General features: G+C 34.9%; 1 long non-coding RNA gene across 2 annotated transcripts; it reads right to left on the reverse strand.

The window, feature by feature from the left end:
• Nucleotides 1–290: 290 nt before the first annotated feature.
• LOC146438319 (uncharacterized) lies at nucleotides 291–24,590 on the reverse strand. 2 transcript variants are annotated; one of them, XR_014852057.1, is made up of 4 exons: nucleotides 24,416–24,590; nucleotides 23,834–23,889; nucleotides 4,820–4,959; nucleotides 291–377 (listed from the first exon to the last, which is right to left on the reverse strand). It is a non-coding gene; the product is annotated as an uncharacterized LOC146438319 (long non-coding RNA). The 2 variants fall into 2 exon arrangements; XR_014852058.1 differs by lacking the exon at nucleotides 23,834–23,889.
• Between the last annotated feature and the right edge of the window lie 671 nt (nucleotides 24,591–25,261).

The following is a 25,261-nucleotide window of genomic DNA, read 5'->3' on the forward strand; positions in this document are numbered from 1 at the left end:
CATGAATTTATCATCTATGTATTTGCTCCCTTTTATTTGCTATGTTTTAAAACTATGTCCTAAAATACAGTTTAAGTTTGTCATTCTTTATGCCACAACTAAAAATCAGTCAAAATATTGTAATGATGACAAAATTTTTATTATCTGTAATAAATATTAGTACACCTCAATTTATTTAGAACAAGAGTTCCTGATTCATGGGAAAAAAACCAACTCTTTCTGATATATTTTGAAAGAATCTTTTCATTAATTTTCTAAATTTTTATGTAAGAGAATTAATTTCTTCAATTCTTTACTTCTTTACTTTCCTCCAGGATGCAGTCTTGATGAAAAACAGATTGTCCTAAACATATATGACTACTTTGCATCTTTCCTTCCTATCAATAAAAGTAAAAAAAAGAAAAAAAAGTTTTAATTGGTTTAACAATAGGTAATGTTGTTCTTTTACATTATGAAAATGTTTATTGCAATAGTGTCATGCATAATTGAATTCCAAGGAAATAGGTGTGAAAGGCCTTAATTAGTTGAATTAGTTGTCATTTCAGCTGCATGTATTAGCAGTCCAAAAATGTCCTTTTTTCTGCAGGAACATCAAGCATTATTCTACGTAGATTAATCAAAAAAGGAAAGTAAACTAAAATGCAATTCAGACATCAAAGAAATAAACTTCAGTGAAGAATGTTATATGGCTCACAGATAAAATGTATTAAGAGAACTGATAATTTCACTTGAAGTAACGTAATTTTACTCCTCTAGAGCAAATAATTTGTTCTAGAATTGAAGCTTTACCTCTTTGATTCAACTCAGAAAGCTTCTACTCTCTGATTATTGCAAGCTACTAAATTTTTTAATTTGATGAGGACATTTGGAGAACAGTTACCTAGCTCTCATCTCCAGGGTTATTTCATGCTGAATTCCCCTATTTGGATATTGCTTTCATCTATTTGCAATGAAAATAAAATTATATAAGAGAAAAAGGTATCTTCCTTAGGACTATGAAAGAAGCACATATTATCTTTTTTTTTCCCAAAAATAGTATTGAAAGCACGTTTGTTCAACGGGAAAAAAAGTCTTGTGCTGCAATTTCTGAAATGAATGGTCAGCTTTCCAAGACTGAAAACTCTTGTATTTCTACTTTACTTTGAATTAGAGACATTTTTTAGTATCACTGCCGACTGTGATGAAGTGAAACGAACACTGTTCAACATGCCTTGAAAATGAAAAGCTTGCAATTTACACAAATACTATCTGTCATCTATTTTACTTATTAGACCTTTCAGCTATCCATATTTCTTCAAAATGTGACCTTTCTTTTACCCCAGCTCTCTGCAACTGTTTGGAAAATCAATGGCAAGTTTACAATAACCAGCATGAAGCTTTACACACTGTGGAGAAGAAAACATTTTGATAAGCAAATGGATTTCAATGTCAGCCTTCTAAGCAGTTGCTACAGACAAATGATTTGAAAGATTATTGAAAATATACTGTCTTTTTGGAAAGATACTTTTCTTCCCATGCAAGGCACAGGAAATTGAATCAGCTGCAGTACTGAATCGACTTTGCTGTCATTGCAATGTGTGACCCTGTAGTAAAATAAAATCAGTGTCCAGCTGTCCAACATGTCTAGACCTTGGTGAACTTCTCAACCAAAACAATTATATTTCTCTTTTTCTATTCTATTCTTTGTTTTGCAGCATAAAACTTTGTGACCTTTTCTGTCTGAGCAATGCATTGGAAATGGCAGTATGAAAAGTGCTTGGGCAATACAGAACCTTCAGACCAAAACTATAATAAATCTTGTCCTTTTCTTCTTATTTCCTAAGTTAAATCTCTGCTTTTTTTTTTTTTTTTTTTTTTTTTTTTTTTTGCCTGGTGAAACAAAGATTCATCAATGATCAACAGCTGTGCCACTGTGCATAGAGAGAAATGTTAGGATGGCATAAATATATTTTTCCTCAGCTTAATAATTTTGGATTCTGTTTGAAGGTTACATGACAATTCAAAATCTATCATTGTATGTTATGATTACACCACTTTTGGGTTCTCCTGGTGGCACAGGATATATTAGGTAGAAGCAATTGCAGGGAGTAAAGTCAGTAATTAACCACATAAATTTTAAAGCATTAGTGTTTAGCTGTATTAATTTCAAAAGCTGTAGGGGCTGCTGAGGTGGGTTTCATAAGAAACAGCAAATACATATCTGAAATCCCTTTGATCAAGTGTTGTAATCTAACTATTAAACATACAGGCACAAATATCTTACTACTGGATGCAACAATGGATGCAAATGCTAAATATATAGGTCCATAGTTTGCTTACTGGAGAAGGTAATAACCACTTGGTAAATTTATGGAATATCAATCCCACTTATAATGCAAGGGCCCTTTTCTTACAGGACAGTTTTGTTTGATGGAGATCTCTGATAACACAAACCAAAATTCTCAGGCTCCTTCTTCTTGCCTTTTGCTCTTCCATCATGCTTGAGTCTCATTACCAACCTTCTCCAGCTACTCCAATTGTTTATATAGTATGAATTTCCCCTTTGTCTTGGCATTCAGGGATTTTTTCATGTTACATTCTCATAAGAAAATGATTCAGGGAAGAGAAGAACACAGACTTGGACAAGAAATATATTACTTACAGAGAGACTGCAGTGTTTAGAAAATCCTTCTGTGGGTCTATGTTGTTCATTCAAAATCCTCAGGAAAGAATTTTCAAGCATTTCCACAGATTTTTGTTTTACATGTTCATCTTTTTGCAGAATTAATGCCCAGTTAATTTGTGAAGGTGGAAGACTGAAAGTTTTGTTAGTTCATTATCTTCTGATTTCTAACACTGAAGAAGACTCCTTTGATTATCGTCAAAGAGGTTCTCCTGTTGTTCATATTTACATTTACATTATAAATTTGTAAATGTCTGATTTGCATACAGGAGGCCAGGAGAAATCAGCCTAAAAAAAAACACCATGCTGTATAAAAGTTTTATGGCAGCTTTATTTTCCTAGACCTTGTTTTGCTTCCCAGTAAGAATGTGAACATTGCAAACAAACAAAAGTTAAGTTAAAGTTGAAATGACTGCAAGGCAAATTTGACAGAAGCTTTTCATCTGAGCTGGAAAACTGTGAAATTTAGATGTGAGAAGGTATTGTCAATTGTACCAAACAACATTACTAACACCCCGTGAATTTCTAAGAAACTCCTAATCTTAGTAGAACACATCAAGTGTTTTACAACTAATTTGTTGCCATTGGAATTGGAATAGTTTAAATAACAAAAAGTGGGTGTTTTTAGCAGAAACAATTTGCTGATGAAATGTCAAATGACTTTTTAGGAAATGGCAAAAGATTAAATTTAATAAATAATCTAAAAATGGAGTTTGCACAGCCCTGAGTCAAAAAAATTCATTGTGAGTCTTCTGGGCATTACATTATGTTTTGGTAGGACCAATTGAACCATATAAATATTTTCCCTGAGAATGTGTTTTTCACAAGCCGAGGCTTCGACTTGTGCTTTATGGTGATGATTTTGACTCTACACAATTAAAACTATTTTTGTGTCAAAGTTAACAAGCATTTTCAAAAAAGCACGTCAAAATGGTCATCTCACATCTGCTGACTAGAAGCAGCTATTTATACAGTGAATGAATTATTGCTTCATTTTGCTTGCCTTGGTATAAATGCATGTTTTGCACATTATTTTTCCATTTAGTAATGAAAATGTTTTATTCAGATCATTGCAAAATCTAAAAAATGGGTGAATTATAAGAATCTAAATAAATTGTAGCATTTTTCCTGGGTATTTAAGAAATCATAAATATTTTTCATATTTTATGGATTCTATTGAGATTTGGGCCAAATGGCATCAAAACTGAATCACTTTCCCTAAACTCATTTAAAGTTGATATCAACAGCAATGCCAATTTCTTCCAGATGACATTCTGTTTCCCAACTGGATCCCGAGTAATCCGAGTTCTGGAAAAGGTGCATAAAGAGTGATGCAGATTGATCTGAGTTAAGCAAAACTGTAACTTTGTCTTGCTTCTTATGCCTGCTTCTCCTCTAATGGCAATATTGCATTTAGTTTTGGTGGGGATTTGGAGTGAAGTGCTCAAGACAGAAATTTGACAATTACAGCATAATACCTATTTTCAGAACTGTAATTGATAAGTAAGATCTCTCTAGGAGACAGCTACACTCCATCAACAGATCTGGGCACGAGGTTTACACCACCTCAGGCTAAACAGGCAACAGAAAACTCTGAAGAAAGGTACTCAGGAAATTTTCCTTCTCTCTTGGACTTAAGCACCTAAAACTAGGTCTGAATGAGGTGCTTTGTGAAACTGGAATGCATAACCCTTAGCTGCTTTTGAAGCAGAGCAGAAAGCAAAAAAAGTCTTATTTGACTAATCCTTACAGGCCTGGGGCTTATAAACATTCCATGTTGATAGTTTCACATATGCTCAAGAAAGTTAAACAAAGCTTATATTAGTTGGAGAAATAGCTCTTCAGACCTGTTAAACTCTACGAGAAGAAAAAGACCATTGGAACAGAGTCCTTTGCCTAGGGCCTGGAGCAATGAACTTGAAAGTTGCATTACTGAAAATATAGGTGGTTTCCAAAACTCCAGAATACTGGAGTTATTCAGTTAATTTTCTTATTCTGAAAAAATGAAGTAAAAATTAAATATATAACAAGAAAAAAGGTCACAAATTACCAACAGCAAATTCAGTGCAAAATATAAATTTCCAGTTGCCAAAAACTTGGATGTCTAAAAGTTCATACTTATTTTTGTCACATGTCAAAAAAGCTGAAGTAACTTACATTCATGTTTCCCTCTTTAATTGTCTGCAGTAATTTTATTCCTTGTCTATTTTTGGGTTACCATGGATATAGGAGTATTTTCCACAGGTTCTATTTATAAATTTTGAACACAAGGTAGATGTAACTGCGATGTAGAAAAACTGGAAAAGAAAAGCACAAAAAAGAAAAGGTTTTATACCAATGAGGACTGTGTTATATCTCAAATATATAAGTTGTCTCCTTCTGTGCTGCCCATTGTATCAGGACTGATCACCATTTGGAATTAATCTAATCTAAATTCCAAATTTTAGTACTACTGTCTGAAAAATAACCCTTAGACTGCCAAAAATTGGTCAAGGATAGCAAACTTGAGACCTGAATTTTCAGAGCAGAGTTATGATATCTGATAAGAAGAGAAAAGGCATTGTCAATCTATCTGGTTCACTTTTTTTCATAAATTATGTGTACACGTTGAGATATTAATACATATAGATACATTCATATTTAGAAATATCCATAAGTATACTTTTAATAATATAAATGCAGATTAAGTAACAGATTCTATTATTAATATAGTAATATGGGTACACATATACAATCTACATTCTATTTTGTCATCACAAGAAACTTCTTGACTAATCTATGCATGTAATATCCATCACATTTAGGCATATATATTTGTGCCTTACTTAATGCAAAGAAAATCTGTGTGATGTGGATGAAACAGCTGAAGTTTTCTGTTCTTATAGTGTGCAGCATATTATGCTCTTTTTATTGTGTGGATGTTTTCTCTCAGGTGAAACTTTGACATTTGTACCTTCATAAAGTCACCAGGACAGGTGATAATTGCTGCTCTGAAATAGCTCAGAGAAGCTGTTTGGAAGGTTCTCAAGAAAAAATGCTTCATGTGGTGGCCAAATGAGCATTTTGACATCAGTTATTGTTTCTCTTTGGAAATGGCTTAGAAGAAGCCAAAGACTTGGCTAGATTGTGATCTTTCCAGCATGAGCTGAAGGATGATGCAAAGCAAATGTGGACCTTCCTTTGAAAAGCAATCCTGATCTCTTAAAGGAAAGCATGTTTTGCTACACAGCTTAATATAGCAGTTTATTGGTGTATATTTTTGTTCTGTAAAATCTGGTTTTAAAAGACTGTTACGTACAGTACATAATATAAAGCACTTAATATTACGGAACAGTAAAAAGAATAGGGTAGAGAAACTTGAAAGACTCCAGTATGAACCTGAGTTTAGTTTTGCCTAAACATAGTCCTAAGTGTCAGCTCTTTGTTGAAAGTGTCACTGCTTCCTTTAGTGCAGCACTGCAAGGATTGCTGCAATTCTTGACTTGAAGATTTCATACCATCAAGATAACCTCCACTGCCATGAAGCAACATGCGTTCTGCTTTTAAAATAAAACACCAACCCTGGAAAAGTTGCCAAATTAAAACAAAAGGATGGAAAATGAGCTGGATTAAAGGCTGAAGGATGAAGTTTAAATCTTTATGTTTCCAAATGTCTGGTTTTAATACTTTTAAGAACAACTAAGATAAAATTTTTAATAATGTTGATATTTTAAGAAAATGAAGATATTAAAGAAAAGTGATGAAACTGAGGAAAACTGGACTCTCTTGGGGTTTTGCTCTCCTTTTTGGCAGAAAGCACTTTTAGAAGTTTTTGCTGCAAATAATCAAAAAGACTGTTTTGAATGTGTCTCCTATGGCATCCAAGCAGGTCACACTGACATTAATCTTTAGTGAGGACAGTTTTAGATTTTTTTCAATCATCTGGATATTCTTTATAATTAGATTCATGTGCAAAGTATAACGTAGAAAATCATGCACAGAACATAGTAATAGAAATAACTTGTTGATATTCATAGACTCATTGAATGGTTTGGTTTGGTTTGGTTTGGCTTGGCTTGGCTTGGCTTGGCTTGGCTTGGCTTGGCTTGGCACGGACCTTGAAGATTATCTACTTCCAACCTCCCTTGGCATGAGCAGGGACACCTTCCACTAGACCATTCACTGATCTCCAGTGAATGGAAGAGAAATACAATACATAAATCCTACAGGGAGAAAGAGAATACAAAAAGAATTTTATTATCTTTATTTCTGAAAATTGTTTTTAATCCTCTGAAATATCAACTACTTTGGGAAATTATGGAATCTTAAAATTTATATAGGATTTTTTGAAGGTATGTTGGGGAATATAATCAAAGAAAATTCAATATTTATAAAATTCTAGGCCTAAAATAAATAATAGAATTTTAAAGCAAAACAGTTTTCCTTTTGTATTTACATAGATGATGGCACTCAGGGCAGAAACATGACCAAATTACACTGTCATCTTGATACTTTGCCCTGCAAATGTTATTTACCCAAACAGACACTAATATCTAGTTTTCGAGATGATCATTGATGATTTATACACTTAAGCTGTAAAATCATACTAAACCACAGGTGTTCACAAAACACCCTTCTAATATGGCTGAATTTTTGCATAGATAATTGCACAAAAATGTTCATAATAACAAGCATGATTAAAGATATATTTTCCCCAAATTAGGTTTTTAAATTCCCCTTTCTATTACCTGTTATGGTGAAGATGTTTTCATTTTTTTTTTGGGGGGGGGGAGAGGTTTATAAAGGAAATAATTTAGAGCTGGCAGAATTTTGGAAAGTGGCTAGCGTAAAAAATCTTTTAAACTGAAAGTCAGATCCATCACATATTATGTATCTCCTATTTGTTATCACTGTTTTCTCCTGGTCTGTGTGATGAAATCTATTTGCTTTTCACAGCACTTGAGTCAGAAATGTTGCTGGGTAAAAGCTAAAGAGAGACAAAATCTGCTACAAAAGCTGATAGAAATCGCAGTAGCTAGAGATCAAATTGATCTGAATAAGATAAGAAAAATGCATATCTTTCTCAATTTAAACAGTGATCTTCCATCTTCATCTTCCACAAGGGGGTTCAACTCTTATCTTTGGCTTAGAGGTGAATGAGATATGCTGCAATTCAGAATTCCAAACTCTGAGGTCAAGATGCTTAAACTTGAGCTCCCTGAGAGGATAATCAGGTACTTCTGATGAGGCTGGCAGAGCTGACACATGCCTGTGCTAAGCAGATGAAAGTTGGGGAGAACTGTATCTCAGAAGGAGTTATAAAACAACAGGAGAATAAATGGTCCTGCAAGTGAGATGTTACACCAGCATAATAGCAGAAAATGTATTGAGATACGAATGAGGATCAACTTAAACCAGTCAGATGCTTCTGAGGAAGCCATAGCCAGGAAAAAAAATAAAAACCACTCAAACCACAAAGCAAAAGAGAGAGAGATGTATTTATTCTTGTGTAGGAAAAGGTGACAGACAGTCCCAGTATGTGAGGTAGGCAATTAATCTTAGATTTCTGTTAAGCACCACCATTGCTGGCAGGCTATGAAGTACAGAAAGAAGGTCACAACTCCCCTTGAGAAGGAGTTCTGCCTAGGTTTAATCACACCGATACTTCCAGAACTCCACATGATTGCAGGAACATAACAGGTGAAGAAAAGGGGACATAGGGCAAATTAGTAATTGAAAAAAATGTTTGCTATGAATTCAACCCTTTCTTTCTCTTCTCTTCTTGGCTTATGTTTGTTCCTTTGACTATTTACTTGGTAGTGCATGTAAAAAGAGAAAAAGAGAATTTCTCTTTAAAAATTTCTGTGCAACATGAAGGTGATTTTTTTCTCCAGCAGAAACAAGGTTCAACCAATAATAAATGAAGACTGATAAAGTTTGGGGAATTAAACATCGTCTCCAGAAACAATTTTATTTACTGTCAGCTACTCTATACCCAGTCAAGAGACAGTTCTGAGAGTCTGGGAGTTTTTTAGATCTACTCTTACTGGACAAAATAAAGGCACATTTCTCTTTCTTGTTATTTCCCCATTTCTCAGACCAAGAACTAAATTAGCACCAGTGACATGGTGGTAATTGTGCGACAAATGCAAAATTCCTGTGTTCATAGTACAGCAAAATTCATCAGCACATTGGCACTGCAGATCTAAAGATATTGTTGCTTATGTTGTGTTCAGAGAACATTTGACATAAAATAGAAGATAGTCAGATTTTTTTTCCTGAGCATTTTTGTTCAATGTCTCATTAAACTTACACTTTTCTGCTAAATTGAGTAATCAGTTTGAATACAGAAAGTCTATTCATCACATAAGAAGTTACATTATGTTTTGTGGAAACAAACTGTATTCCATTTAGAAGTAAGCTTTCTCATCCAAAGTATAAATCAGTTTCAGGTTTCTATCATCTGAAAAGGTAAAATTTTCCAAGCATACTGAATTTTAATAATAATCTCAGATATCAGAATGCAAAAATAAGTCTTAAATTCACTTTTATTTTGAATAAATAAATAAAAATATTTTTCATTATCAAAACCTGGACATTTAGTAATGGGAAATGAAGTGTTCTTTTCAGGACAAACTACTAATTTCTTATTTAGAGCATATTTTCCTTAGCATGAAATCTTCCAAAATAAAATAGGGTCAGGTGACTGGCACATGATTTAAAGGGACATTGCTTTATTTTATGAATATATATCCGCTTTAGTACTTTCTATAAAAATAGGAAAAGCCCTTTACACACTACATATTTTTCTTCATTAAATATATATATTTTATAAATATTTATCCTTAATGATATTTTTTTTCTGTTCAGATTAGGATAAAAATCTCTAACAGGATCAAAGACTTAGTCAATACTTAATTCAGTCCTACTTATGTACTGAATTAATCAATGCAACTCTCTTAGTCTTGCTTAAGAAAGGACCAGGCAGGATTGTGTTATGGAAGATTAGGAGGAGAATATAATCACATGTTGTGAAGACATTGTCAGTGCTTTATAAAGGCAGTTTATAGTGACCAGAGACATCTTTAATGGATATAAAATACACATATGAAAACAGAGCTCTTCCTGTATGATAATAAACTTAGTATGAGAAATTAGAATTAAACTAAACATTATAAAGAATAGGAAAAGAGCCCTTTCACATGAGCAAAAAAAAAAAAAAAAGCATTTCCAGTTAATCAAATGCTGACTACTGTGGAAAAAATTTATAATCCAGGGAAAATGGATTTTTACACAAGGGCCAGTTTGGCATACATGCATTCCACTGATATTAATAAATTTGTATAGAATACATTGTAAATGCAGAACTTTGTTATAGAAAATAACAAATTGTCTATCTGCAAGTATTAGCTGAGTTTTGAAATAAAATGCTCTTCTCCATGTCTGTGTCCTTAAAATGATTGCTTTCTACTGACACCCAGTAACAAGTTTTCTTCCACAAGAATAATCACAGAACATGAGTTAGCTTTTACATAGCCCCCTTCACAAGAATATCCCAAAGCTCTGCATGACTCCTTTGGATGTCAGAACAGTATTTAATTCCCAGTTTATAGCAACAAAAATGGAACCTAAGGAGTGAAATGACTTGTGTGGCTTACTTAACAAGTTTGTAATTACTCCTATAATAATAAAAAAACAGAGCTTACAAAGAATTTTTTTTTCAACTCCACAACAACAAAAAAAGTCTAGCTTCCTTTCCTTCCATCTTATCAAATGGATAAGGTTTGCATGGATATATAATTTAAAAACTAAAAATCCCAAAAGCAAAATAAAACAATTTTTTTTTTTTTTCACGAGGAAGTAAATATATGGTGAATGAAATATTCTGTCTAATATTTTGCGAGACTTGCAAAAAAAACCCAAAACAACCCAAGATCTGTAATCTCTAAAAATTAAGGTTGTCACAAAACACGATCATGTTCATTTCAAAATCAAACCCTACTACAAGGGATTGAAATGTCCTCAGCTCACCTAGTAACATGATACCTTAGCCCACATACTAGGATATTCTGGATAAGAGCCTTTCCTCATCTTCATGTGACACTGCTTCACTGGATAAAGATCATTAAACCTTCACTGGGCAGATACATGAGATATATTGTCCAGCTTAACATAGAAAATTAATTCAATTCTTATTATTCTTGGAAGAGGTGGGGGAAATACAAACAGTCTCTGTTTCAATACAGATCAAAAGCAAAGTCGGAAACTTCAATTGTTATTTTTCAAATTACAATCTCAGTGCTCAGGTGGCTCTTGGAATAGATGTGCCATTATCTTCTTAAAGCAAACTGCACCTCAGCTTGAGTTTGGGATTGACCATTACTGTTTTGAAGGTTAGGTACTGAAACTCTATCACTTCATTCCAATTTTGCTTAGTGGTGTGATTAGTGAATTCTCTGTGAGCAGTTCTCGGTCAGCTGGGAGGTGCAAGCCCTTTGCTTGGTGTATAGATGTGCTTGCAAGGGAGATTACAAACCCAGGCGTGCTCCATGGGCACATACTGTGGGTCTCAGCATCGTCCTTGACTAGGATCTCTTCCTTTATGGATGTTGGAGAAAGCCAAGCATGCAAGTGAAGTCACAGAAGGCAGCAGATTGCTCTGACTCTGACTCTTTTGTATGACCTGCCATTACCTGTTTCAGCATGCATGTTCCTCTGAACTTCTGTTATCCTACATGGCCAGTGACTAATTTTATGGCTTGTTTATGAAATCTGTCCATGAGTTAAAGATTTTACTAGGCCTTTCCCAGTCTTTTTTTTTTGTTGTTGATTCTTTTATTAATTGTTAATGTCCAGTGTACTAAAAATAACAATCAAGGAATTAACAATATCATAAGGTTAACCATTTAATTTGCATAAGCAACTTTTGCTATTTTCAATGGCAATTAGAACTGTAATGTTAGGCACTAATAACACATGACAAAGAACTTGAGACTAAGGGAAAATAAGCATGAGGTAAAATATTAAATTGTAGAAGTTTTTGTTATTCATCCTAGAAGTAGTCTTATGAAAGGAAGTTCTCTAATATAAATTATATTAAATTATTTGATCTCGTTTTTCTCTTCAGTTCAATGGTTTATGTATTTGCAGACAAAAACCATTGGCCTAATTATGTGTTATACTGGAGAACAATGTGTTTAAAGAGGAACATAAAAATGACAGTTATGGAAGAGAAAATGTATTCCCATGCATCTTTAGAATCCCTATAAAATCTCATAAAACTTTAATTAAAAAGCAATTTTAGAACAGTAGCTGGGAAAACAAGGATTTAGACAAAAGCTGTTATACCCTAAACTCTGGCAATTTACTCTCAATATTGGTGGAGTCAGGCTGTTATTTAGTAGCAAAACACGATTTTTATATGTTCTTTTCCTCATGTGCTAGGCTTTTTTGTTGGTTCTTTCAAAAAATTCTATGTGTTGTGAGTGACATACATTCTGTGATTGTACACAACAAAATGAAAAGTCATGTTTCTCTGAAACACATCTGAATTGTTATGTAGTTAATTTGCAGTCTATCCTGAGGCTTATGTGTACTGCTTGAATATGTACACACAGGCAGCTCTCTTAAAAATTGGTTGAAGACTGTAAATATAAAAGGAAGCAGTACATGAATAATAGCAGGGAGTTAAAAATGCTTTATGGACTTGCAAAGGGCATTTGTTCTTTGTTGTACTGCTGAAATGGAACACTCTATCCCTAAGAATGTGGGCTTTCAAACTCCTAGCTTGAATGTATTACAGTAAATTGTGAAAAGACATAATGTTTTGAGTGATTAAAAACTGGGAACCAATTACAGAATGTAAACTGACTGTTATCTTAAAAAGAAAAGCCTCCAAACCCTGGGATTAGGGTAAGAAGGGAGAGCTCAAGGCCGTGGCACATACTTAAGACCATATTGGAAAATTCACTTACTGCTAAATATTATCTCTCCTTATCTCTGTCAGAGAAGGTGCAGTTGGGTATATCCTTGGCAAACTCCAGTATTAACATTCCTCCAGTAGCCTGTAGTACCAGCACAAAGGAGGGAAGGTTAAAGCAGGCTCTGAAAATGCTTTTTTCTGTGCGAAACCATGAATCTCTAGGCCATATGTTCACATAGAAAATGGCACAGACAAGCTGGTGGCAATAATCAGGAACATACTTAGAACAACATAATAAATGAGGCAAGAAAATAAGGGCAGATGAGAAGGGCTGATCTTGTAAAGCACATGTCTGTTTGACATGTCAATAAATACTACATCAGTTGTTCTTCCTGGGCTTTACAGTGTAGGTGATATATGTTATCAACACCTTTGTTAAATTATGTATTTGTGTACACTGTGATTCATTCCTTGGGCCAATCTCACTCCTTGGCTGAGATATACCATCTATTGTAGGTACCATTCCAGCTTGCAGACTATGCATACACTATTTAAGACCATTTTCTTATACTGACATTTTCTTACACTTTCTCATATTTGGAAAATACATAATGATGGATGCAATTTAACACAGATGTAATCACAGGCATGATTATACAAAGGAACTGAGTGTGCTCAAGACTGTGGTTAATGATCACATCAGTTGATTAAAAAAGAAAAAAGAAAATCATTTCTGAAAGAAAGAAAAGGTAAGGAAAAATAGCTCAGACCGGATGAACTTTAGAAAAGGAGAAACTCCTTTTGTCTTAAAATGAAAATGAGGCTAATATACTCACATATTTGAGTCTACCTTGAAAGGCATTTATCTTAATATATTAATATATAAAGATTTATTTACATTTCTGATATTTACAGTCACACATTTGTGAGTACTGCTTGGGATGCCTTCTGAGGCACTTGTATTAATAAAATTTCTCTAGGGGTGATCAAGTGACTTTGTTGGCAGATCAGGACATAGGACTCTCCTTTTTAGTTTCATTATTGAAGATATTTTTTTTCTTTCCCATCTATCTAAATGACTCGTTAAGATTTTATGATGTGAATAGCTTTTTTCTCCTCCTTGACATCTCAGCCCTACAGAATCCTATTCTCTACTATTTCCACTTCTGACAACATGAATGTATAGTTGGCAATACATAGATTTTCACTGCTTCAAACAACAAAATTTGTAGATGCCAGACCATCATTCATCATTTATATATTCAGAATTTTCAATTTGGTAAAGGTCATCTTGTTTTTATCTTCTGCTTTAAGGATCTCAAGCTTCAATAAGTGAGATATTATAGTAAAAAAAAAAAAACAAAAACAAAAACAAAAACAAAAAAAAGAAAAACTATCCCTAAAAAGTATGATTTGAACATGTAACCAAGTTATGTGTTAAGTTCTTTAAAATTAGGTTTCCTCCATCAGCCCAAAGTCATTAGCAGTATCCTTATGCAATGACCTCTATGATGTCATTGGAAAAAAGGGGCAAGAAGAATTAGGACTCCTTTCCTACACACCATGTAACATAAATGGGACAGGTAAGGCCTGTGGCTTATTCTATGATTTCAGTGTGAGAACAGGTGACCCATCTGATGTGAAACCTGCTGGTGCCTCTGTCTTTTCAGAATTTGCTCTAACAACTGGGCTGCAATATAAACAGTTTGCAGGGGATTACTTCATCATTCAGTTAATCTTTCCTTTGTCTGTTCTTCAGAAAACCTGATGCTATCATTTTAACAAATGAAATTTCTTTTTTTGTACTAATTGCCAAAAGCCATGAGAATAAATTCTTGATTACAGTCACATGTAATATCTATTCCTAAAGGTTTTTACTACAATTCTTCATCCCTATTCATTAGTATTCTCCTTAGCTCATTTTTGGCCAGACCAACTGCTTTTTTTTGTTTGTGTTATTTTTTTGTGGTTTTTCCTTTTTTTTTTGGTTTAGCAATTTAACAATTTAACACAGCTAACCAATTCAACACAGAACACTGTCAAATTCAAGGAATCTCTTGCTATTCACTAGCTGTAGAGGTTTGCAAAAACTAACACAGACTACATTTACTACCTCTATGAAGAACCAAACAAGGACAGAATTTGAAAAGATACTTACGTATTTCTTGATCCTCAAAGTTAAATTGATCATGAACTAAAACTAGTCATACATAAGGAAAGTAATAAAATACAAGAGAATTTCAGCAGTTTGCAGCACCAGTTATAAGTGGACAAAATACACAAAACTCACAGAAGAGAGGGAGAAATGGCAACATCAGCAGATATAAATTTTTCTGTTTAGAATGAGTTCAGAATTATTTCTGAAATGAAGTGCTACTCAACAAGAGGAAGCATTTCAGACTTAGTTCTTTAGTGTTTTGTGAAAAGAGTGACATTAATAACGCTGTCGTCATGGGCTTCCTGACTTCATTCACAAAGGGCTGCACTGAAGTCTCAAAGTAAGCAGTTAGGAATGGAGTTGGAAGCAGGCAGGCTTTTTCTCCTGTGAGGGTTCCTAGAGCATCTGGACAGACATGCAAGACAAGTTACTGCTACTCAAGAGAAAGTTTAAAGTAACTTATACCTCCCATGGGGGAGGAGAAAACAGTGATGAGTCTCTGCTTCTCAGGTGGCTCCGCTATGTTCCACTCCTCATGACAGGCATATCACAAATTCACAGTTTTGCTCACACAAATGCATCATTGCAAAGGCCTTCAAGCTGTTTAGTGTAGTCTTCTTTTAAAGGAATCAAACTCTGCTACAATGGTTCATCTTGTCTTGATAAATCCATCTTTGGCTTCCCTACTGAAACTGCCATAATTATTATCAGCTGTGATATCAGTGATTGTTATATAGCCATTTCTTACCAAGGACTCAACCAATACTATCAGCTCCCTTTAGACAAGGCTTGGAGTAGATAGAAGAGAATATATCTCATCACCTTCAGGATATATTTAAAAGAAATCTATTTATTTTAATCAATAGATCTTTTAAAATCAATATATGTAAAATTGCATTTGATAGTTAACTTCCTTCTGAGTTCTTTAGAACCCTTCCCAGTCCTGGTAAGAGATGAAACTATTTTGAAAATGAGTCCTTCACACGTCTGTAAAGAATTTTACTATTTGACGCAAAGATTTCTAGGAGTTTAGGTCAACCGCTGTTTTAACAGTTCTGTAATTGTCTGTGGTTATGAAGAGTGCACATAAATCTTACAATCATCTGGCACAGAGACTGAGTGAAGAACAGGAGAAATAAAGAAGGTATGTAGAAAAGCATTTTATTGGACAGATTTTAATAGCAATACAGTAAGAGGGTCAGAGAAGCATTATTACTAGAGAGAGTTAATGTACATGAAATCATATGATAGTTAATCAAGAGACATTTAAGGTGACAAATCCATTTAATCTGCTGGGAGGCATTTTTGTTATTAATAACTGGATGATTCTTCTCCGTTTTTTAAAATGATGCTATTATGCTGAATATTTTGTAGGAATTTTGCACATTGTGCATGCACATGCAAATCTGGGCAGCTCATTACAAGAAAGACACTGAGGCACTGGTGCATATCCAGAGAAGGACAATGATCCTGGTGAAGTGTCCTATGAGATATGGCTGAGGAAATGGAGGTTGTTTAGCCTGGAGAAGAAAAGGCTTAGGTGATTTCATAATTTTACAACTACCTCAAAGAAGGTTGTAGTGAGGTGGGGGTTGGCCTTTTTCCCAGGCAACTGGTGATAGGACAAATGAAAATGGCCTCAAGCTGCACCATGTGAAGTTTTGATTGGATATGGAAGAATTTCTCCATGAACAGGGTTGTCAAACATTGGAGAAGGCTTCCCAGGGCAGTGGTTGAGCCACCACCAGTCAAAAAATTCTAGAAGGATTTAAAAGACATGTAGGTGTGGCACCCAGGTACATGGTTTTGTACGGTTTTGTAATGGGCTTTACAGGCTGGGTTAATGGTTCACAGAATCACAGAATGTGCTGAGTTGGAAGGGGTCCACAAGGACCATTGGGTCCAACTCCTGGCCCTGCACAGGACCATCTCCAAGAGTCACACCATGTGCCTGAGAGCATTGTCCAAATGCTTGAACTCTGTCAGGTTTGGTGCTGTGACCCCTTGGGAGCCTGTTCCTGTTCCCCAACACCTTCTGGGTGAACAATATTTTCCTAAATTTAACCTAAACCTCCCCTGACACATCTTCAGGCCATTCCCTGGGGTTCTGCCACTGTTCACCACAGAGAAGAGATCAGTTCCTGCCCCTCCTCTTCCCCTCACAAGGAAGCTGTAATTGCACTGAGGTCTCCCCTCAGTCTCCTCCAGGCTGAACAGACCAAGTGATCTCAGCTGCTCCTCACACAGCTTCCCCTCAAGGCCCTTCACCATCCTTGTGGCCCTCCTCTGGACACCCTTTAATAATTTCTTATCTTTGTTATATTACTTCACCCAAAACTGCCCCTAGGACTCAAGGTGAGGCTGCCCCAGTGCAGAGCAGAGCAGAACAATCCCCTCCCTTGCCTGGCTGGTGATGCTGTGCCTGGTGCCCCCGAGGATAGGGTTGGCCCTCCTGGCTGCCAGGGCACTGCTGACTAATTTTATATAAACTGACTTATGGTTGGACTCTGTTATCTTAAAAGTATTTTCCAACTGATATGATTACTTGTTTCTATGATTGTTTTCTCTCCCTTTCTCTTTTGCTGTGTAATACTATCAAATTAGAAATGCAAATATTTCAAATCTCTTATATTATTCTAGTTTTCACTTCTTATACTATGGACATGTAGCACTCAGAAAGCTCTGTCTCCAAACAATGTTTTCACACAATGTTTTTCCCTGGGTCTGGAAAACTTTGTGAGTGTATTCATCCCTTTGGGCTAAAACCTAAATCCGTAGGGGGAGATTGAAGAGTTGTGAACATATTTTCCTATTTTTATGTTCATATCCATAAATAAGGGCTGGATTTTATGTATACAAATAGATAATGATTATAAATTATAGAGATTCTAAAAGTCTGACCTAAGAGACTTCAGAAAAAAGTTTTTAAATTTAGTTCAGTGGGAATAAGATTATTTAATGCAAATTCTTTCTTTCATTCATGAGGGATGCAAAAATATAGCTATGCCTGTTTTGAGTGTTTAAAGGGGACAGATATTACGTTGTAGTTCTTTTTAAAGCAAAATGACTGGGGGGTCATAGAAGAAACTTAGAAAAAAATTTAAACACTGGATTTTAAACACTGTGAAATGCATCAACATTAATTTCTGAAGGTATAATCTCTGAAGATGACTTCTTAACTTCAGTTAAGAATTTTGCAAAACAATTTTAGGCCAGTAATTTCAAAGGGAAGTTTTAGTCTAGCTCTGTAATTCAAGTAGTTTCATACTACTGTGACTTATAACAGTAAGATAAGTAAATAAGTGATATTGCCCATGTTAATTTCCTTTTTGATTGATATATACTGAAATATAAAGCATTATAAAAAAAATCTTGGATTATTATTATGAATTACAAAACTGTGGTTTGTTCATTAAAAGTCTCCATCTAGGACATTCTTTCTTTTACCATGTCTCAATGTCTCCAAGCAGTATTTTTTACTTACTTCTTGCTTTTGGATTACATTACCAATGAGTGAGGAAAATGAAGCAGAATTTAGGTTCTGCATTGGACTATCTCATCCTATTTTGGCCTTTTCAATGACCATGTGCAAGTCATTCATGTTCCCCACACCACTTTTTTGAAATAATGTACATGGGATAATTATATTTTTTCCTCAGTACTCATGAGATTTTAGGTATAGTGTATAAAGATCCTTTTGTTCCATTAATGAATGTTCACCCATATATCTTGGCCCATAAAATGAAGCTTGGATTTTAACTCATTTCAGAGAGAGAGTTTAACTACACTAATAAAACTGGATTCTTGGTTCCCCTTTTTAATGGTCACACATATAAAAGCCTGCTCATTCACCTAGGCTGTCCTGAGCAGCTTTTTGCCTGAGACAACGGGAATTGCCTGTTGAGCAACTTAATTTTAAATTTCTTGGTCATAGAGAAACTCATTATATTTTAAATGTTATCATGGAAATAAGATGGTATAAAGTGGTCTTCACAGCCTTGGAAATGTCTTCAGTGTCCGAAGTTTTGCACCTCAAAGATGTCAGCATGAGCTGCTGTACAGCACTGCAATGGGTTCCAAGGGTTCTGTCAGATACAGCTCACCTTGCTATCCTTCCGTAATTAAAAAAAACATTTGATAATGATGTTTGATCTCCCATGTCTTGTGTCATATCACACCAATATTGAGCTCTCAAGGGCCTATTGTTAGGTGCAAACACATAACAGAGGATTGTTTTCCTTCTAATTGTAAAGGAAGAAATAGAGTGGCTAAAACGCTAAAAATTGATACCAAAGAGTAAAAATAACTTCATTATGATGAAAGTTTACAAAGTGATAAACATTTTGAAACAAATCTGTCATTTTTGCCATGTACATGACTTTGCTTCAGACATGAAATTTTGTGAAGTGCTGACCTTTAAAATCTATCTCAATAATTTCAGTTTCTTTGATTGCAGACCATAGTGCTAAAATATCATGACAGATAGAAGCATAGCATGAGTTCTCAAAAAATAATGTTAGACAAACAAAGACTGCAAAAACTCCTTTGATGGACTTTGCTAATGAGTGTGGGATTAATTCAGCAGCTGAAGATACTCTCCTGATACAGGTAAAAGTATGATAAACAGTGAATGTTTTCCACTACGTACAGAAGACATATGTAGGGGATGGGCTTAGAAGTGAAGGAATGTGTTGCTAATATTGTTCTTAACTTCATATGACACCTCCAGGAGCTTTGCCTCATGATAATCACACTCAGTTCACCCTTGTAACTGCTGTATCAGCACTTCTATGATAAACCCCTACTTCAGTAGTTTATAAATCATACCCATAAATTCATTCCAGCTCTACACTGGACCCATAGTCTCACTTTATGTGTTAATGATCTCTTTATAATTTTGAAAAAAGTCCTCAGAGAAATCTATTTTTTCTCTGATTTCTCTGTCTGTGCAAATAGTGAAAAGTTCCTTTTGATCACTTGAATATAAAAGGTGCTTAACTGAACCTGTTTCATAATGTATTCACATAAAATAATGAAACAATTTTGAAAGGCACCACTGTCCTTTCTTCTTTGGAGGAGAAACTACACTGCAGCTGCTGGGGTATCTTCAGTTCATGTAGACTTATCTGAACTATTTAAAATTCCCCAGGGTAGTTCTCTGCTAACAGCAAAACCGTGTCAGCGCTGAACACAGTATAGGCTGAAAAAGTTACTGATGTCCTAAATGCTGTTCTATTCCAGTGTGGTTATTGTCCTAGCAGCCCCTGATTTGGGAGGTTAACAACTCTTGGGAGATAGCTTGCAGGCACTCTACTCTACTCAACAACACATATGCAGAAACTTTAGTCACCTGTCTGAAGTTCATGTGACTTTAGGGATTTGTTTCCTTCACTAAGGGCTAAAATAAAATAACAACATGAGGAAGTAATATCAAAACTGACTTAAATATTACTTTATTAAGTCAAGGCTAATGCTAGCTTGTAATGCATATTTCTCTAGTGAAAATTACAGTATATACTCTAGTGAAAATTACAGTATATAATGGAAACATTGCAAATTGATTTGTGCCTTGACTCTATTGGACTCTGGACTGGACTTGAAAACCTTGGTTGCTATTTGGTTTCCCTTGAACAAATCTTTCAAAGATTATATACAACTAACAAAGCCTGTGTGGGGAGGGGAATTAAAACAAGCACACACTACCAGAAAAAACCTTACAAGTGGTTATGCTGAATAATGCTGAGGGATGAAACACTTACTGTACAACTATTTGACCATTCATGAAAAAGTACAAATAAAAGAAATTTTTATACAAGAATTATTTAACTAGTTTTATTGAAAGCTGAGGTACCCACAACAGAGCAATGCAATATGTTTAAAATTAGCTGAAATTTGCTAACTCACAAGTAAAACATATATATATATATATTTATATTTTTTTTCTGTAACTATGAGCTACTACAGATAAAATCTGGAAGCTAAACATCAGGGCAAACCACTAGTCTTCTGGAATAAGATCCAGCTGTATGAATTTTGACAACAAAACTTAGTTTTCAGAGTCATGAATAAACCATGAAAGATTCTGGCTTATTTTGTGCAAGTGTTGCCTTTGTATAGTAGAAGCAGTAAAAACTGGTTGTATAGTAGAAGCAGTAAAAATATTTTGGTTGTATTTGTGGAACTTCTCAACCTTTTGAATAGAAAGGGATAAGTTTGGCCACTTTATTAGTGACTAGTAAAATTACTACATTGCAATTCGCAGTGCTGGAATAATGTACTACTACAAATGTAAGCTTGAATAGAAACCTAGCACTATGGAGTACAGTGTGATCTGCTTTGTCTTACAGAAAAGCTGTAAGCTAAATCAGACTTTCAAAGTTTTAGGATAACACACATATGATGGTTTCATAAGCTAAGCTATGATGCTTAATGAGAATCTGCGTAGATTTGCAACACACAAGGGCTCTATATAAATACTCTAAAATCAACTTTCATTTCAATTCTGTTTTCTTTAAAATGTTATTATTAACTTTTAATCAACCTGACTTATAATAACATGTTAGTTTGGATATAAACATCCCTCCTTCACCAATCCCAGATGCACACTTGGGCTAATATGTGATAGTGACTTATTCTTTGAAATCTGAAAGCATTTTCCTATTTACATTTCCTGGTTCAAATAATTGACAGCTCACAGACTGACCAGTTATTTCTGCATGCTTTCTATTCGTTTGCTGAAAGCTAGACTAGCTCTTTTTTGAACTGTGCTTTAATTAATGAAGCAACAAAACCATGTGTGAGACAGGATGCAGTTGCTTCTCCTCACTGAGAGTAAACATAGAGGCAAATACTCTAATTATTTTCCTGCTACAACTGTAAGAAACATACAAATATCAGGTTCAAGATGGGGATAACACAGATTTGCTTATCTTCATGCACAGTCAGAGAAGAAATATTCCATGCCTGTGTTTAGTTAATGCTCTATTTATAGCCAGTCCTATGCACATTCTGGCTGCTGTAAAAAATTGTATAGTAGACAGACCATTTGGCATTAACTTGGTCCCTGGTGAAGCAGCAATATATGGATAAATGAAGTCCTAATACTCTTGGGATGCTATTGATATTAGGGCCAGAGTATTGCCCTTTTCTCTAGCTGTTTTTACCCACAGCAGGTACAGGATTAGCAATCAGTCATTACAACGATTTGTGAGCACATTAGGTTGGTATGCTGAAACAAACAACTCCAAAGCGAATGCATATGTTTTACACAATTTTGTTATGATATAATCAAATAGAAAAAAAAAATGAAGGCGTTTTTATAAAAGTGTCACAGAACTATCATAAGTCTCAGAAGACAGAAGGGCATGCTGGCCCCTTGGGTTCCTGAGCTTTTGAAGTGAAAACTAACACTCCCATTGCTGCTGGCCTTAGTTCCCTAGTCCAAAGAGTAGTTCCTCATTAATATCTCTCTATATGCAAAGATCTTAAAGGTATAGTATAAAAATCAGTGAACAATTCTTAACAAGAATACTCTTAACAAGGATAGAGGTTCTTCCCACCAGCAGAGTGAGAGAGCTTAAGTTTATATGTCATGCTGAGAAATGTTACCTCTTCTCTCTCTCTGTGTAGCAGTGCCATACAAAAACTTTCCAGTAATTTTTCACCCACTGGAAGTCCCACTCCACATTAACCTAAAAGACCTGGAGTGGGCAGTGACTTGGCATCCAAATTGCTGCTTGATGGAAATTAGGATTACAGTAAAGGATTACAGAAAACACTAGTCTGGCAACCTAACCAGGGGAAGGAAGAAAACTTTCATATTGTTACCCTTCTCTCCACAGAAAAAATAAAGAGTAAAGTTAGAAATACTTTGAAATAACTGTCCAGTGTTCTGGGTTTTGAGAAAAAATTCTGTCTCTATTCTAATCAATCTGGAACTTGGATGAAGAGGAGGAGGAAATAGGCACAGATTTGAAATCAAATTGTCCTGAATAAAAAGATAATCTTCTCGGTTTGGGAAAGCACCTCTACAGTTGTCACTTCTTTGATTTTTCCTCAAAATGAGGATATATTTCTGTTAAAAGCAATTCCTTAATTTTTTTTTCAAAGAAAATGAAGTATTTTTAGGGCATCCAGCAACACCGGAATCTTGTCTTTGTATAACCCCCTTCTGTGAGTTGCACTTTTGTTTTGTGTTGCAGTTTGCTTGCCACAGTTCTTTGCAAAACAAATATCTGCTTTTGAACAACTGTGGTTTCATACACAAAACTCAGTAGTAATAATTATAGTTAAACTTTGGTATCACAGTTTATATTTTTACTGTGCACAGCTGTACATTGAACTGTCAGGCTGATAATTTATCAAGGTACAAATTGTGTAGCATCATTGCCTCTATGTGTTCATTTTCTCTTTCATACTAGGTTAAAATATGGGTAAATGAACTCCAAAAAACTCAGCAAGGATGTAGTTTCAAAAAAGTCTCAGTCAGAGACACATGCTTTTCTTAAGGGCAGGTTTGCTGTTGTATTTGGTGGGCAAAAGAATTTAATCTGAAAAAATACAGGGAGGAGATCTAAGAAATATTTTAACATGTTTTCAAAAATTACAAAGTCATTCTGCCTAAAATAGCATTTCAGATTCTGAAAAATAAGTCACCTGAAGGGGAAATAAATTTAGCTTAAGTGATTTAAAACTTAACTTTGTAAAGAGACTACTCCAGAAACTATGGAAAATTTGGCCATTTTAACTGGCAAATGCAAGCAGATAACAATCATAACTAAGCAAGGAATTTTATGGATCAGGAGTGTTGATTTTCTGTTAATCTTGGAAGACAATAGAACAGGGGTAAAGTTAATGTTTGACAGGGTTAAAAAATATGTGATTTTGACAGTAGCAATCTTTGTAGATTCTCAGCTGCTTTCATTGCACTGTTGATTAAGCAAAATTGTAGGGATCTGTCACATACTCTTCATTCCTTCATCTTCTCCCCATTGAACAAAGTATGCAGTTTAGAGTATCTTTGTCTTACTGTAAGAAGTTTTTGAGTTTATTCTTTCTATATTTGTTTTATAAATGTAAATGTGGGAGCGGGTAATATACAGAAAAATCTCACCTTTTAGATCCTAGGCATATTGTAGTAATGAGAAAGCTCTGGTTTCTAGAGGCCTTCTGGGAAGGGAATATTATCATAGATTATACATCTGCTCATGTGATACCAATTCTCACTGATGTTAGAAATTGGTGATAACAGGCTTGAGGCCATAGAATCCAAGCCAATTGGCATTAGTTTGAGGAAAAGTAGAACTTGTTAAAATCAACTTGAAATTAGAGGTATTTTTGATAAAGATAATAGTGTTTTAATGCACTTGGATTTTTGTGCAGCTTCATATCACATAGTATTTTAATTAAGTGTGTATTAAAAGATTTAAAATTATAAGTTAGATCTGAGAATATCTCATGATTTAACCCCAGATGGCAACCACACAGCTGCTCGCTCACTCCCTGCCCCACCTCAGTGAGGATGAGAATAGGAAAAAAAAAGAAAACCAAAGTGAATCTTGAGATAAGAACGGCTTAATAATTTAAAAAACATATAATAATATATTGCTATCACTATTGATAATAGTAATGAAAGGGAGAGAGAGAGGGGAATAAACCCCAAGAGAAACAAGTGATGCACAACACAGTTGCTCACCAGTTGCTGATCAAGGTCCAGCTCACCCTTGGGCGGGCACCAGTGGCTCCTGTCCAACTGCCCTCCCTGTATGTTCTGGGTATGCCATTCTGTGATATGGAATGTGGCACTGAGTATCCCTGTGGCCAGCTCGGGTCAGCTGTCCTGGCCATGCTCCCTCAGAGCTTCTTGTGCATTTTCTCACTGGCAGAGCATGGAACACCATGGAACACCATGGAATATCATGGAATACCATGGAACACAAAGAAAAGTCCTTGACTTGTGGTAAGCACTACTTAGCAACATCTAAAACGCCAGTGTGTTATCAACATTATTCTCATACTGAATCGAAAAACACAGCACTGCACCAGCCAGTAAGCAGAAAACTAACTCTGAAACCCAGCTGAAACCAGGACAAAAATGGGAAATTTTAATCAAATGAAATATGGTGCCTCTAGTATGTCTCTGAGATCAGATCTTCACTGTGTGCTATTCAATATTTCTATCAAAAAGTGGTCTGAAGACAGAAAAAGAAAATAAAACCACAAAATCATTATTGAATGTATCCACAGATGACAAAAAGAGAAAGTAGAAAATGAAGAAGCAAATAACCCCTAATAAAGAATTATTAGAATATTTTGGGATACAAGAAGGCAAGCATCCATCTTTTTAAAGGGAGATGTGAAGTCTTGTGCATAACATGCTGATAAATTAATTGCTGGATAAATTCAAATGATAATATCATATAGCAGATGGTATGCATTTGGCACTGCTTTTTATTGCTGGATCTTGGTGTTCAGATTCCTGCATCTAAGAAGGGCATCTAAATAATTTTCTAATTCAAAGAAGAACCATGAAAGTGATCAA

Source organism: Lichenostomus cassidix, chromosome 4 (genome assembly GCF_008360975.1).
Source record: "Lichenostomus cassidix isolate B80296 chromosome 4, HeHo_3.0, whole genome shotgun sequence".
NCBI lineage: Eukaryota > Metazoa > Chordata > Aves > Passeriformes > Meliphagidae > Lichenostomus > Lichenostomus cassidix.